This window comes from Pseudophryne corroboree, chromosome 6 (genome assembly GCF_028390025.1).
Source record: "Pseudophryne corroboree isolate aPseCor3 chromosome 6, aPseCor3.hap2, whole genome shotgun sequence".
NCBI classification, from domain to species: Eukaryota; Metazoa; Chordata; class Amphibia; order Anura; family Myobatrachidae; genus Pseudophryne; species Pseudophryne corroboree.
Window position 1 is genome coordinate 411,413,144 of NC_086449.1, and position 16,151 is coordinate 411,429,294.

The following is a 16,151-nucleotide window of genomic DNA, read 5'->3' on the forward strand; positions in this document are numbered from 1 at the left end:
CGGCCGCGGAACCGAACACAAAACCAAAACACAAAACCCGAAAAATTTCAGGCGCTCATCTCTATATTATACACAGAATCTAGGCATGCTGCATATCATTTTAATCAGCATTTTAATCATCCTATTGCATTACATTGTGACTAAGACGCATTTCTGCAGAAAAGGGCGCAAAAAAAGACACTCAGTGCTACCAAGTCACACTGCACTCATGTGTTATATGTAAAGCGACTTATAGTAGTACATGGAGCAAAGTTGTAAGGGGACACATCTCTATATACTGTATATAGATGTTGCTCAAATCAATTTATAGTAAAAAAAAAAAGCTTGCATTCTATTTCTAAATAAAATTTCAGAAGCCGCATTATTCACATTCTATTGCATAAGTCCAATCCTCTCATTTGTGCAAATTACCCCTTTTCATCACATTTTTAGCTTATTGGTTTATACAGTTCTATCTATTCATTTAATCAGCTAAGCTATTGTTTTGTGAGAGCAGCTACTCCGCAATGACAACACCCATTTTGATCGTTCAGGTATCATCCCATAGAGTGTGTGATGTAGATGTGCAATAAGGTTGCAGAATTTTGATAAGTGGTCAGGTAGTTGAAGAATCAAAATCATGATAAAAACATTGAGTGTGGGGTGCATGCTTTTACCCTTTGGGTTGTAAATTTCAGCAAAGCACTTGTCCATTTTTTCTGCCCCAAAGTCAGTTGATACAGTACAATGAATCTTTTCTAATACTTTCAGTATACAGTAAATTTTCAGGATACAGTACATTTTTGGGATGCAGTAAACTATCAAGGTACAACAAACTGTCTGGATACAGTACATTTTAGACTAATTCACTGTTTTTTTTAGTTGATTTCGAGCAACATGGTTGAGTATATTCTAAATCAGCTAACAATTCCCTGTGTATCTTTATCACTACAACCATATTTATAGCTGGTTCCTGTTGGATCTCCACCTGATTATTCTCCTAATGGCACCTATGGCTGGAAATATATGAAAAGAAAAAGTGCCCAATTATATTGCCTCATCCCTTGCAGCATCCAAAGTAGCTCTCACCCTTGCAAACTCGATCTTTTTGAAAATTCTACTGAATGAATAGAAATACAGGAATGTGCAGGCATGTGCAGAATCTTTTTTTACCTTCTTTACAAGACATTGACAGACTCCTCTAAGTCATAGTTGCCTACCCTCCCTAATTCTGCAGGAGACACCCTGAAACAGCAGCAATCTCCCTCACTCCCTGAATAGACCAGCAATCTCCCTGATTGCACCTTACCCCCATTATGCAGCTGTTACATTATTGGGGGAAAAATAAATCAGAGATATATACATTAAAATGGGATCATCAGTGCCATTTCCCTGCATTGGTTATAAGGCACAATGATCCCTATGGCTACATGCATTTTAAATAAGGTTTCTTGGGGCCACTTACAGTATATGGAACCTCTTGTAAAACACAATACACAAACAAATCCTGCAAAGTATCAGTGTCTTTTCTTCAGAAAATAGAAATTACTAAGTTTGGGCCTCATTTACATTTGGATGTAAATCATAACATGCCTCTTCGATGTAGCAGTAGACGTCCGCGCTTTTAGTTGTTACTTTCACAATCTCCCTGAAATGCTTTTTCAAAAGTAGGCAAATATGCTCTAAGTTTCCCTTCTCCTTTTGTCTCTATTGTTCCTCTTCCCTGGAACATTGAAAAGTCTTCAATATAACAGAATCTAAAAAAAAAAAAACACCAAAGCAACCTCCATAAACTCAAAGCAAAAAAGGAATATCTTTGCACCAGCACAAACTATGGGCCTAATTTAGAATTGATCGCAGCAGCAAATTTGTTAGCAGTTGGACAAAACTATGTGCACTGCAGGGGAGGGGGGCACATATAACATATGCAGAGAGAGTTAGATTTGGGTGGGGTGTGTTCAAACTGAAATCTAAATTTCAGCCAGTATTTACCCTACACCAGAGGTTCCCAAACTGTGTGCCGTGGCTCTCTGGGGTGCCTTGGGACACTTTCAGGGGTGCCCTGGGTTGGTGGTCCAGGACCAATTCAAATTATTCATGGTCAATATAATAGACAAAACCAGTGCTGGTGGCTGCCAGTCATAAAATATGTGGCCAAACAGAAGCAAATCTTGCCCTCACCACACAACTGACCCTAAGGATGACATATAAATGCAATCTACTTAATGTAATATTTCTTTCTAAATTTCTCAATAAGAAATTTTTGGCCTAGGAGTGCCTTGAAAAAAATTCTGATATTCTAGGGCGCCGTGATTCAAAAAAGTTTGGATACCACTACCCTGCACAGAAACAAAATAACCCACCCAAATCTAACTCTCTCTGCTAATGTTATATCTGCCACACCTGCAGTGCACATGGGGGGTCATTCTGAGTTGATCGCTCGCTAGCTAGTTTTAGCAGCCATGCAAATACTATGCCGCCGCCCACTGGGGAGTGTATTTTAGTTTAGCAGAAGTGTGAACGCTCGTGCAGCCGAGCTCTCCAAAAACAGTTTGGGCAGTTTCAGAGTAGCTCTGAACCTACTCAGCGCTTGCGATCACTTCAACCTATTCGTGTCCGGATTTGACGTCATACACCCAATGTCAAGCCATGCCTGCTTTTTTTCAGACATGCCTGCGTTTTACAAACACTCCCTGAAAACGGTCAGTTGACAAACAGAAATGCCCCCTTCCTGTCAATCTTCTTGCGGCCGTCAGTGCGGCTGAAAACTTCGCTAGAACCTGTGCACAACCACAACGGGCTTTGTACCCATACATTGCGCGTGTGCATTGCGGAGCATACGCATGAGCAGAAATGCTGATTTTTAGTCTGATCGCTGCGCTGCGAACAACGGCAGCGAGCGATCAACTCGGAATGACCCCCATGGTTTTGCCCAACTGCTAACAAAGTTTCTGTTGTGATCAAATCTGAATTACCCCCTATGTTGTACTCCAAGGGCAACAAATACATTTATCATTTTGGATGCAGGGTAAATTCTGGCTGCTTTTGTGTATAGCGCACAAATGTTATTTTTACACTGCAATTTACAGTTCAGTTGAGACACACCCTCCCAAATTTAAATATCTCTCATTTGCAGCACCTGTAGCGAGTGCAACAATGTTTGAAAAAGGTATAAAGTTACTCCTTTTTTTTTCTTTCCTCCTTTATAATCAGCCCCACTATATTTCTGTAATGGTATGACCCTACTTATGCAGCTTCGTGCAGATTGTTCTCTTGAATAATACTGGTCATTGTCCCAAAAGCCTGCAACCAATTACCAAAAGTATTTGGGATTTGATTCTCTTCCCTGTTACTTTCATTCATCTTATCCAACATTGCTGACAGGTTTTTAAACACAGCCAGCTACATGCCAATACATACTGTATGTACTCCCCTTTCCAAAGGATATAAAAAAAGGCTCATAAGAAACAATGTATTTAGAATTAAATAGCACCTGGATGGGACCTATTCACAATAATCTTAAACTTTAAAATAAAATGGACACTTTTTTTAGATACTTTTTATATTGAAGGTTATAATAGCAGCAGGCCGAAGAAGCTGTTTAAAAAACAGCATCAGTGCATATACAGATAAAATGTAAGAGAAATACAGTAGCAGATAATTCCAATTCAAAATAGAGATACAGTAAAATAACAGATAGCTAAAATAGTAATGTGGGTTTACTAGTGCTTACCGTTTATCTGTCCATTGACAAACTACAGTCTATGAAATGGGCCTTACTGGGGATAAATGAGAGTTGACCATGCGATCTTAAGAGAACGGAGGACATTTTATATGGCTGTAGTGACATAAAATTCTGAATAGCAGGCTGAATGAAACAGCTGGAGAAGTGGAGGTATCCATGGTAACGATGGGCCTATGAGTTGACTGAGGAGTCTGGTGATGGGAGGGGCTTAGTCCTTATAAGGAGAGGACTGATTAGGTTCCCCCTCTTTTTCCTCAGTGAAAATTGAACAGTGAAGTGCTCTGCATTTGTTTTGTACTGAACTGTGTATTATTTGTGATTTTGTGGTGTTTTTCTTCTCATTTCCTTTCTATCTTTACTAATCTTTAAGCTTTTCATCCTCCTTTTATTCTTGGACTTTCTCTTATCTATCTTTTCTATCTTTTAACATGCCGAGGCCCAGTCGTGCTGTGCGTCCCCCTGTTCGTTTTATTGACAGCGGGGAAAGGGATGCTGCTGTCTTAGTGACAGGGAGGGGGCAGCAGCGGTCTTTACAGACAAGAAGTCAGGCTAGGAATAATGTTGGTAATGCCGCCACCAGGGGTCGGGCTCGACCGCCTGAGAGGCTTTTGGCGGGCGAAGCTGCGTCACGCAGAGGCCGGGTCAGTAGCGCGCCTGTGACACGACCTGCTGTGGTGACTAATAATTTGAGAAATTACTCTAAAGAACCAGTTTCCGTGAACAACATGTCGCGAAGTGTGGGGGCTATGGCGGAGTCGTCGAACGGGGTGTTTAGGAGAATGGTAACATCTCGGGGAGTTACCTCAGGAGTGCATGTGCCTGAGGTACGCCGCGGTCGCCCCGTGGGCCCGCGGGCGGCCGTGGCTGCCAGAGGTGGTCGACGCAGTTCGGTTCTTACTAGAGGTGAGCACAATGGGAGAGGTACAAGGTTACAAGAGTCGGTGCAAGGAGAGGGGGCACCTAACAGTGGTATTACAATGGGTTCGGTTAGTACGATATGTAATAGCGCTGACACGGTTGTAGCGGGCCAGGGCGCGAGCACATCGGGTATTAGAAATGCTGGAAGACAGCAAGGAAGGCCCGCCACGTTTAATATTAGGGGTAAGAAAGGAGCACCGGAGCTACGTGTTATGAGGGGCACAGTACCGGGGAGGTCTTATGCTGATGCGGTACGTTTTGGAAGTAATGGCGCTGGATTCAACTCGTCTGAGTTAGTGTCTATATGCACCTCGGTTATATCAGCGCTGGTCCCGGTGCTGAACGCTAATAACACCGAAAGGAATTTTTTGAGGGAGGAGAATACTGTCGGTTTGCAGAGGGATGTTGTTAGTGAATCAGGGGCGGCTGTTTTACAGGCCAGATCGGGTGGAAGTAATAGGGGCAATAGGAATGTTAATGAGTTTTTGGTAGATGTTTCTCCTTGCATTTCTACAGAGGAGTCCTTTTCAGCCCCTGAAGTACAGGACGATTCTGGGGAATCAGCTGCGGTGGTGGAGTCTGCCCTGGACGAGGGAGGTCTTTATGGTGAGTCGGTTGTGCACCCGGCAGCGCACCAGAATGATGCAGTGGTGGAGACTGGTAACAGGGGCGCAGTTACAGATAAAGTATGTGGGAAAAAAGCGTCAAAAAAGCGTAAGCATAGGCGCAGAGGTCACAGGGACTCATCTACTTCTTCCTCTGAGTCCTCAGGTTCATGTGATAGCAGATGCAGGGGTTGCAATACAAAACATAAAAGAAGGCGCAGACATAGTAGCTCCAGCATGTCCTCGGAGGAGGGTCCTGAGGATTCTTTGCAATGCGCTAATACTGCGGTATTGAGAGGAGTACGACCTAGAATTAGGGAGCGTATTAGACAAGGAAAATTTGTTAATATATTTGCTTTAACTAGCAAAGGGAGGAAAGCATTAGAAGCGGCTAAAAGGAAATCAGGTATAGGTGAGGAGGCTTATAAGTCTTACTCTAACTGGCAGAAGGACATGCTTATTTTTGCAGCCTGTTATTTGGAATCCAGGCCTCAGGAGCACATGAACATTATTAAATATATGTATTTGCTACACGAATTAGCCAGATCCGGGCGCGGAACAGCATGGAGGGCCTATGATGAGGAGTTTCGGAGAAAACAAAATGGGAAGGAGATTATGGATTTTGGTAAAAAAGATGTGGAGATCTTTGTAGATGTTACCCAGCCTCTTAAGAGTGGTCTAGAGGGTCTGGGGGATAAACGAGGTAATTCTAGTAACAGATGGTTGGTGGGTAAGAATCGGGCAGGCAAATGCTATGCCTTCAATAATAGTCAATGTACCCTAGGGTTCAAGTGTCGTTTTCGGCATGTTTGTATCCGCTGTGAAGGAACCCATCCCATTAAAAACTGGCAGCAAACAGCTAGTGGGAGAGGTAGTTGGCACAAGCAGCAACAACGAATCCCAGCTGCGGCGGTGTCTAAGTAGGGCACCTACTCCAGTTAAGTTGAACAAATTATTGCTTTGGTTGGATCACTAGCCAAATAAAGACGATTCTGAGTTTATAAGGTTAGGTTTCTCAAAAGGTTTTCCGTTGCCTATTAAAGGCCAAGTTAAATGTGGTCGGGTTTGCAATTTACGTTCGGCTCAGGAGTTCCCAGTTATGTTAAAAGAAAAAGTCGATAAGGAAGTTGGTTTGGGTAGGATGGTAGGTCCTTTTAGTTGCCCTCCATTGCCTGATTTAATTTTGTCCCCAGTTGGGGTTGTTCCAAAAAAGACTCCAGGTAAATTCAGGTTAATTCAGCATTTATCATTTCCAAGAGGGTCTTCAGTGAATGATGCAATTCCTGAAAGTTTGTCCATGGTAGTGTATCAGTCCTTTGAGGACGCTTTAGCCAAGGTGAGATCACTCGGTAGAGGGGCTCTTATGAGTAAAATTGATATAGAGTCGGCCTTTCGGCTGTTGCCCATTGATCCGGAATTTTTTCGTTATCTAGGTTTCCGGCTGGATGACGGTTTTTATGTGGATAGGTGTCTTCCAATGGGTTGCTCCATATCCTGTTCATATTTTGAAAAATTCAGTAGTTTTCTGCATTGGTGCATTTCCAAAAGTACAGGTCAGTTTGGAATTGTTCATTACTTAGATGATTTTTTGTTCATGGGTCCTGCCGGATCCGACATTTGTGGGAATATTTTATCAAATGCGTTGTCATTATTGAAAGAATTTGGGGTCCCAGTGGCTGAGGAGAAGACGGTAGGTCCCACAGCGGTGTTGACATTCTTGGGTATAGAGATTGATACCATAGAAGGATGTTGTCGTTTACCCAAAGAAAAAATAGAAAAATTAAGGGGAGAGATAATGGTGGCTTTGGCAAACGGCAAGTTGACGCTCAAACAGGCCCAATCATTATTGGGGTCTCTCAATTTTGCTTGTCGAGTTATACCCATGGGTAAAGTTTTTAGCAGGAAGTTGGAGAGAGCCACAGCGGGTGTTAAAAAACCCAGACATTTCATAAGATTATCCAATGAAATTCGCAGGGATCTACACATTTGGGAAGAGTTCCTGGCCACCTTTAATGGTGTTCTCATTTGGCAGTCCATACCCATTTCCAATGTTGAGTTGCAATTATTCACGGATGCAGCAGGTTCCACGGGGTTTGGAGCATTTTTGGAGGGTAGGTGGTGTTCTTCCCCATGGCCAAAATCTTGGGTGGAAGAGGGTCTCACTAGTAACTTGTTATTATTAGAATTATTCCCTATAATGGTGGCTCTGGAGTTATGGCATGAGTTTCTAGCCAACTTGTCAGTAGTTTTTTGGTGTGATAACTTGGGGGTGGTTCAGTCGGTCAACAGTCAGAGAGCCTCTGGCCTTCCAGCACTGCGATTGTTGGGTCAGATAGTATTGCGCTGCCTCCAATCAAATATAAGTTTTTGCGCTAAGCATGTTCCGGGCATTGAAAACGGCGTGGCAGATGCGCTATCGCGTTTCGAGTGGCGCAGGTTTAGGGTGCTAGCTCCGGATGCGAATGTATCTGGTGACCCTTGCCCGTCTTATGCCTGGCAGGTTATACGCCCGGATTGGAGGGCTTAGCTCTGCGAGCCCTGGCTCCCTCCACTCTTCGAGGGTACAGAAATGCCATGGGAGAGTGGGAAAGATATGTGCGCCTGCATCAGGAACAAGGTAAGACCGATTACGCAATGTTATTGGATTATGTGTGGAATGTTTTAGAGCAGGCATATCAAGAGGGTTCGTAACACGTTTACTGTCTGCTCTTTCTTATTTCTTGAGACTTTATGGCCGGCATGATTTTACTAAGTCTTTCTTTCTAGCAAAGATTATTAAAGGTTGGGCTCGAGTTATGCCCCCTGTACAAGATGCACGTAGACCAATAACCATTTCAATATTGCGGCGCATGGCGGTCGTGTTGCAGGATGTCTGTGCATCTGATTACGAAGCACTTTTATTTACATTGTGTTTCGTTACGGCCTTTTTTGGGGCCTTTAGAGTCAGTGAACTGGTGGCTGCTTCGAAATCAGCAATGTCACCTATGCTTCGTGAACACGTGTCAGTGGAAGAGGGAGGCTTATGGTGCAAAGTACAACGTTCCAAAACAGACCAATTGGGCAAAGGTTGTTGGGTCGTTTTGAGATGTGTGGATGACAAAGAGATTTGTCCTGTGTCCTTGGCGAGGATTTATGTGAAAACAAGGTCTGATATGCCAGGTCCATGGTTGCAGCATTTGGATGGTATGCCGGTGACTCAATTTCAATTTAGATGGGTGATGGAACGTTGTATTTGCACGATGGGTTTGCCGGTATCAAGATATGGTACCCATTCGTTTCGGATAGGTGCGGCGACAGCAGCAGCTGCAGAAGGCTGTTCGAGCGGGCAAATTAGAGCCTTGGGAAGGTGGAAGTCTGATGTATTTCGGAAATATATCAGGTTTTGACCTGTTTAAAAAAAAAAAAAAAATCAGACTTGAGGTTTCAGCCACTCGCCATATTTGGGGGTCTTGAGGAATTTTTTATACTGTCAGGTGCCTTAAGCCTAGGGGCTCATACCCGCCTGACAGGTGTGTTTTTCGCCTCTCGTCAAGTCTGATCCCCCCCTTATCTAACTCCCTTTGTTAAAAGAAGAGTAATTCTCTTCAAAAAGTATCACATTAGAGGCCAAATTAAAATATTTAATAAATAAATAATAAACCATTTTAGCAAGATTTTAAAGGGATGTTTTTCGGGGTAATGTGTTGCAAGTTTTTGGTTTTAGGGGTTTTTTGTTCAATAAGTTCTGTGAATGCTTTTGTATTTTCAGATTTGCGCTTGGACGAGTGTCCGATTTGGATTATGGGGCACTCATACGTTTATTATGGTGAAAGGTCTGGTGTGGAGTGCCTTCAGTCCCCGGAAGCTAATCTGGTCAGATGGATTGGAGTGAGGGGACTTCGGTGGGAGCAAGTCATCCCGCTTTTTTGGCAGCAGTTGGAGAGGTCGGGATATCCCCTGAGGGTGGTGTTTCATGTTGCCGGAAATGATCTGACCAGGAGGTCTGGTTTAGATCTTCGTAAAACCATAGTTAGGGATTTAGTTAGTCTACAGAACAGGTTGTGCTTTCTGAGTGTAGGATGGTCGGAGATTATCCCTCGTTTAGTGTGGAGGGGTGCGGACAGACCGGCTGCCATTGAGTTGATCCGGCGCCGGATCAATTCTGTGGTTGGCAAAGCTGTTAGCGAAAATTGGGGGTTTGTGGTCCCACATCCCTCAATTTCAGTTTCTGCTCCTCATCTTTATATGGCCGATGGTGTCCATCTGAATTTGAGGGGTATTGAAATTTTTATGGAAGATTTGTGGTTAGCGGTTTTTACTCAGGAGTTTTATTGATAGGTTGAAGGTTTTTAGGAGTAGTTAAGGATAGTTTGTAAGGTAGAGGTATGGTGGCGGGGGTTTCGTTGAAACTGTGGCGGGTTGGGACGGCCTGAAATTGTGGCTGGAATTTAAAGAGTTTTATGGGTGCTCAGGAGATGTGAAGGTGGTGGAGTTTGATACATTACGGGGCCGGAGTTCCATCGGACCAGGTGGGCTTCGGTCTCCGGTGGAGTTTGTACACACCTGAGCACCTTTGGGTGGAAGTTGGGGAATACCTTGAGTGGAGAGTTGGCCACGGTATTCCCGATAAAGAGAAAGAACACAAGGGGTGGCAAATGGCCCATGGTGGCCCCTTGTGATGAGTGGGGGGCTGGGCTGAAATTGGGCCCCTTAAAAGCCTCCCCTTGGGATATATGGGGGCTGGGCTGAAATTGGGCCCTTAATAACCCCCCCCCCCCCTTGTTATGCGATGGAGGCCGGGCTGAAGTTGGGCCCTTGCCTCCTTTTGTGTTGTGATCAGCCACAGTTAAAAGGTTAGAATAAATAGGGACATTTAAATAGGCCGTCCCTCCTTGCCACCATACCATTTGTGTTAATAAAAGCTGACAATTTTATTGGCAAACATATCCTGGTGTCAGTGTCAGTTATTTCTTTATGGATGTTGGTGTATGCGCATGAATGAAGAACAGTCTATGATAGACATTTTAAGAGAACGGAGGACATTTTATATGGCTGTAGTGACATAAAATTCTGAATAGCAGGCTGAATGAAACAGCTGGAGAAGTGGAGGTATCCATGGTAACGATGGGCCTATGAGTTGACTGAGGAGTCTGGTGATGGGAGGGGCTTAGTCCTTATAAGGAGAGGACTGATTAGGTTCCCCCTCTTTTTCCTCAGTGAAAATTGACCCACCCACCCGCCCTAGAGGAGTTTATTATTGGTGTCGGCTTGGCGGGTTGGGACGGCCTGAAATTGTGGCTGTAATTTAAAGAGTTTTATGGGTGCTCAGGAGATGTGAAGGTGGTGGAGTTTGATACATTACGGGGCCGGAGTTCCATCGGACCAGGTGGGCTTCGGTCTCCGGTGGAGTTTGTACACACCTGAGCACCTTTGGGTGGAAGTTGGGGAATACCTTGAGTGGAGAGTTGGCCACGGTATTCCCGATAAAGAGAAAGAACACAAGGGGTGGCAAATAGCCCATGGTGGCCCCTTGTGATGAGTGGGGGGCTGGGCTGAAATTGGGCCCCTTAAAAGCCTCCCCTTGGGATGTATGGGGGCTGGGCTGAAATTGGGCCCTTAAACCCCCCCCCCTTGTTATGCGATGGAGGCCGGGCTGAAGTTGGGCCCTTGCCTCCTTTTGTGTTGTGATCAGCCACAGTTAAAAGGTTAGAATAAATAGGGACATTTAAATAGGCCGTCCCTCCTTGCCACCATACCATTTGTGTTAATAAAAGCTGACAATTTTATTGGCAAACATATCCTGGTGTCAGTGTCAGTTATTTCTTTATGGATGTTGGTGTATGCGCATGAATGAAGAACAGTCTATGATAGACATTTTATGGAACTGATCCATCTTATGGGAGTATCATGGGCATGTCAGACAACTTTATTGTTCATTCACAGATGGGATGCCTGTTGCTATGGATCTTTTGCACCCAATACTGGGTGGGCATAAGTCACTGTACCAATCACGATTATTATTGCTGCTGTGGCAAAAAGCAGTGGCAGTCCAAGTCTTCCATGTGAAGACAGATGGATGTTAGGTACAGATGGCCTTATACTAGCATTAGTACAATGTAGTAAGCAGCCAGTTGCACAAAGGTGGAAGATCGGCCGCAGCTGCATCTGACTGGGGAAGAGTTCCTACAGTATGTTCAGATCTTTAGCAGCTTTGAGATGCAACAGTGCTCTGCATAAAATGTTGGTGTCTATGAAGGTCTAGAGTTGTTTTGTTCACTTTTAGTAGGTGCATTTCACTTTGAGGCTGGTATTCACTTAGTCCCGAAGAGACATCAGGAGTAAAGATCCCCAACGTTTCTTTAAGTTTTGCGGTCAGGCTATTCAATTTGATCGACCGTTAAAAAGGGTATTTTCACCCGAAAACACACAGGTTCAATGACACCTGTGTGTTATTGGGTGAAATAGCCTCAATTTCAGATGAAAACGAGGCTGTTATTGGGGATTTTGCTTCACCTGCCGGAGCTGGGCATGCGATGAGTTACCGGAGCTAATTAGATAGCCCCCCCCCCCCCCGGCAATACTTTTCACCCAACAGTATGGGGATGATTCAGAGTTGATCGCAGCAGCAAATTTGTTAACAGTTGGGCAAAACCATGTTGCACTGCGGGGGGGGGGGGGGGCAGATGTAACGTACAGAGAGAGTTAGATTTGGGTGGGGTGTGTTCAAACTGAAATCTAAATTACAGTGTAAAAATAAAGCAGCCAGTATTTACGCTGCACAGAAACGATATAACCCACCCAAATCTAACTCTCTCTGCAAATGTTATATCTGCCACACCTGCAGTGCACATGGGCCCTCATTCCGAGTTGTTCGCTCTGTATTTTTCATCGCATCGCAATGAAAATCCGCTTAGTACGCATGCGCAATGTTCGCACTGCGACTGCGCCAAGTAACTTTGCTATGTAGAAAGTAATTTTACTCACGGCTTTTTCATCGCTCCGGCGAACGTAATGTGATTGACAGGAAATGGGTGTTACTGGGCGGAAACACAGCGTTTCAGGGGCGTGTGGCTGAAAACGCTACCGTTTCCGGAAAAAACGCAGGAGTGGCCGGAGAAACGGTGGGAGTGCCTGGGCGAACGCTGGGTGTGTTTGTGACGTCAACCAGGAACGACAAGCACTGAACTGATCGCACAGGCAGAGTAAGTCTGGAGCTACTCTGAAACTGCTAAGTAGTTAGTAATCGCAATATTGCGAATACATCGGTCGCAATTTTAAGAAGCTAAGATTCACTCCCAGTAGGCGGCGGCTTAGCGTGTGTAACTCTGCTAAATTCGCCTTGCGACCGATCAACTCGGAATGAGGGCCATGGTTTTGCCCAACTGCTAACAAATTTGCTGCTGCGATCATCTCTGAATTACCCCTATGTGCGAGTAATTGAATATCCCAGTTAGTCTGTTTCCAAACTGCACCCTGGGGTAACAGTAATCAAAATTCTATTGACACCTATTTACACAGAACTGAGACCAACAGATGCAAAATTTTTAAAATTAGTTCTCAATAATTATGATAATCAAATCCAGAAAATCAAAGCGGAATCAAATATAATAAACAACTTGCTAAAGAGTTTTTCTGCTGTATTGAAGATGATTTTTATTTTATTCAAACCAGTTAACAAATTTGTATTTCAATATCAATAGAAATGTTTTAAAACCTGCATTGTAAATGTATTTTATGTGCGTGTTTCTGAAATCTAGGCCATATGTTTTTGGTTCAGGCTTGGTTCAGTTTGTGTTTTCTAGTGAAATCATTTTATGTGTGAACTTTATGTACACATTTTCAAACTCAACACTGTTAGAAAGCCTATCTCTTCACCTTACGTGTCTATAATAATTCTCGCTTATGTGCTCTATCATTAAGCTGAAATACACGGCATCAGCTCTGTATTGCATCAAATACCTGGTTATCCCTCTTGTGAAAAATGCACAGAAATACAAGGGAAAGTTAACCCACTTAGTAATAAATTAGTCCTAAGTTTATAATTGGGGACTATTTGTTGTCCTCAAGGTTAGTGATGTGATACTTATATAGCCATGCTGGAAAGCTGCCTGCCTAGTGAGTAATAAAATGGTATCCCCGTACGCCATGAGGTGCAGTCTGATGGCCATTTTAAATGCACCCAATTGTCAACCGAATATATATCCAGTGGAAGTGAAGAGGGATAGTGTGTATTGATAGCCTATGGAAAAGGTCTGCATTCTCCAGAATCGTAAAAAGGGATGGAGTAAAGCTTATGGGACCTGTAAGTGAGGGGATGAAGCTTAAAGCGCCTGAGACTTGGGTTCCTGAAAATGGCAGCTGTGGAGGAGGCAGCATCAGGAGAGAAATGGAGAGGAGGGACAGTGGTGATAAGCCCAGGGAAAGTGACCCACAGATAAAAAGCCACCCCAACCACAGAACCAAATAAAAAAACTCACAGTTGGGAGAACCAGTATCCTAGACAGAGCTGTCGACAGAGTTCATTAGAAAAGCCACAATTTGAAGCTGAGTGGAAGATGTTCGCAGGATCCACAGAGGAAGAAGATCCTACTAGTTAACCATTTTGAAGGAGAATCCATGATCCAGTCCTGGGACCAGTGCCTACTGAAATACGTAAGTACAGTAGGTGGCTTATTCACATATCACTGATTAAAAAATGGTATAGGGACAGAAGAGAGGGTCAGAGAGAAAACACCTAGAGCCTGATTCAATGGTGTACGCAATAGGTTATGCACCATGTGGGAAAGAAGGTGATATGCGTAAACCAAAACTATACTTGCCACACAATACCACAGCACTAAACATCTAGACAACCAAATGTATGCAGTATAGTATTACAAAGAAGAAAATGGATATGCACTGGGTGCATGCCTAGTGGGCACATACTAGAAGTCCAGACTGTGGGCATGTCATGGGTGCAGCATTGGCATGTGCACAGTACTTTTCACAGTGTGGGCAGGTGCCAAGTCCTGCTGGAAAATGAAGTCAGCATCTCCATAAAGCTTGTCTGCTGAAGGAAGCATGAAGTGCTCTAAAATGTCCTGGTACAGTAGATGGCTGCATTGACTCTGGACTTAATAAAGCACAGTGGACTAACAACAGTAGATGACATGGCTCCCCAAATCAACACAGACTGTGGAAACTTCACACTGGACTTCAAGCATCTTGGATTTTGTGCCTCTCCATTCTTCCTCCATACTCTGGGTCCTTGGTTTCCAAACGAGAAGCAAAATTTGCTCTCATCAGAAAAGAGGACTTTGGACCACAGAGCAACAGACCAGATCTTTTTTTCTTTAGCCCAGGTAAGACGCTTCTGACGTTGTTTGTTGTTCAGGTACGGCTTGAAAAGAGAAATATGACATTTGAAGCCCATGTCCAGGATCCATCTGTGTGTAGTGGCTCTTGATGCACTAACTCCAGCCTCAGTCCACTCATTGTGAAGCTCCCCCACACTTTTGAATGGCCTTTTCCTGACAATTCTCTACAGGCTCTCTATGGGGCATTGCCAAGAGAAAGATGAGAGACATGAGACTGAACAATGCAGAAGAGCTGAAGCCCGCTATTGAAGCATCCTGGTTTTCCATAACACCTCAGCAGTGCCACAGGCTAATAGAATCCATGTAATGCTGCATTGAGGCAGTAATTCATGCAGAAGGGGCCCAAACCAAGTACTGAGTACATACAGTATGCATGATTATACTTTTCAAGGGGACAACATTTCTGTAATTACAATCCTTTTTTATGGATTTTTTGTAATATTCTAATTTTCTGAGATTTTGGATTTGGGGTTATTTTAAGATGTAAGCCAAAATCATCAAAATGATAACAAATAAAGGCTTGAAATATCTCACTTTGCATGTAATGAGTCTATATAACATATTAGTTTCACCGTTTAAGTTGAATTACTGAAATAAATGAACTTTTGCACGATATTCTAATTTTCTGAGTTTCACCTGTACATACCCAAAAGAAGTGTTCATTATTTACCCGACACTGCACCAAGAAGAGTTTTGATATGCATTGGCTATATCGATTTGACAGTGCCTATCTCTTTCTGCTCTTCTATATACCCCACACAAAGTTCTTCAAGCAGGGTATATTCCATGGATTGAGAGGTTTGCCCTCCTCCTTTCCCACCAGGATGTTGTTTTTGGTCCCTCATCTTTTTCTTCAGCCTACTGTATGCTTTAAGTCTTGCCAATTGAAATGTTAAAAATATGGAAACTGAAAGTAAAATCTCAATGTTAGAAAAATAAATAGCATTTATTGAATACTCACATATGCCTCACTGGCAACTGTCCAATACAGCTCAATATATGTTGTGACCCTTTAGAATGCTGTCCTTTTTTGAGCTTACATTTTACAGTTAAGGGGGGTACTCACGGGAGAGATGTGTGCTGAGCGATCTTAACACAGACCGCTCAGCACACATCTCTCACCCCGCTCAGCACAGCGCGATGTGCTGAGCGAGGGGGAAAGCCGACGGGGGGGGCGCTCACTTCACACAACGGTGAAGTGAGCGACTCGCTAGATTGAGCCTGCATGCAGGCTCAATCTAGCATCGGCGATAGCGATGTGCGGGGCCGCGCATCGCTATCGCTGGAGGGCATACACACGGCAGATCCGTGCTTAAAATCTAAGCAATCTAGCAAGATTGCTTAGATTTTAAGCACGGATCTCTCCGTGTGTACCCCCCTTTACATTTTACATTGATAAGATTTTAGAGATCACATACATACTATATTTGTAAAGTACATTCATTTATATGAGGTGTTAGAGGTTTTTAACTTCTTCAATCTTTCGTGTTATTGGTGCCTCAGTATTAACTTCAGTAGTGATCTCGGCTCTAATTTGTTCTCGCTCTTAAGCTAACAATGACCTGGTAT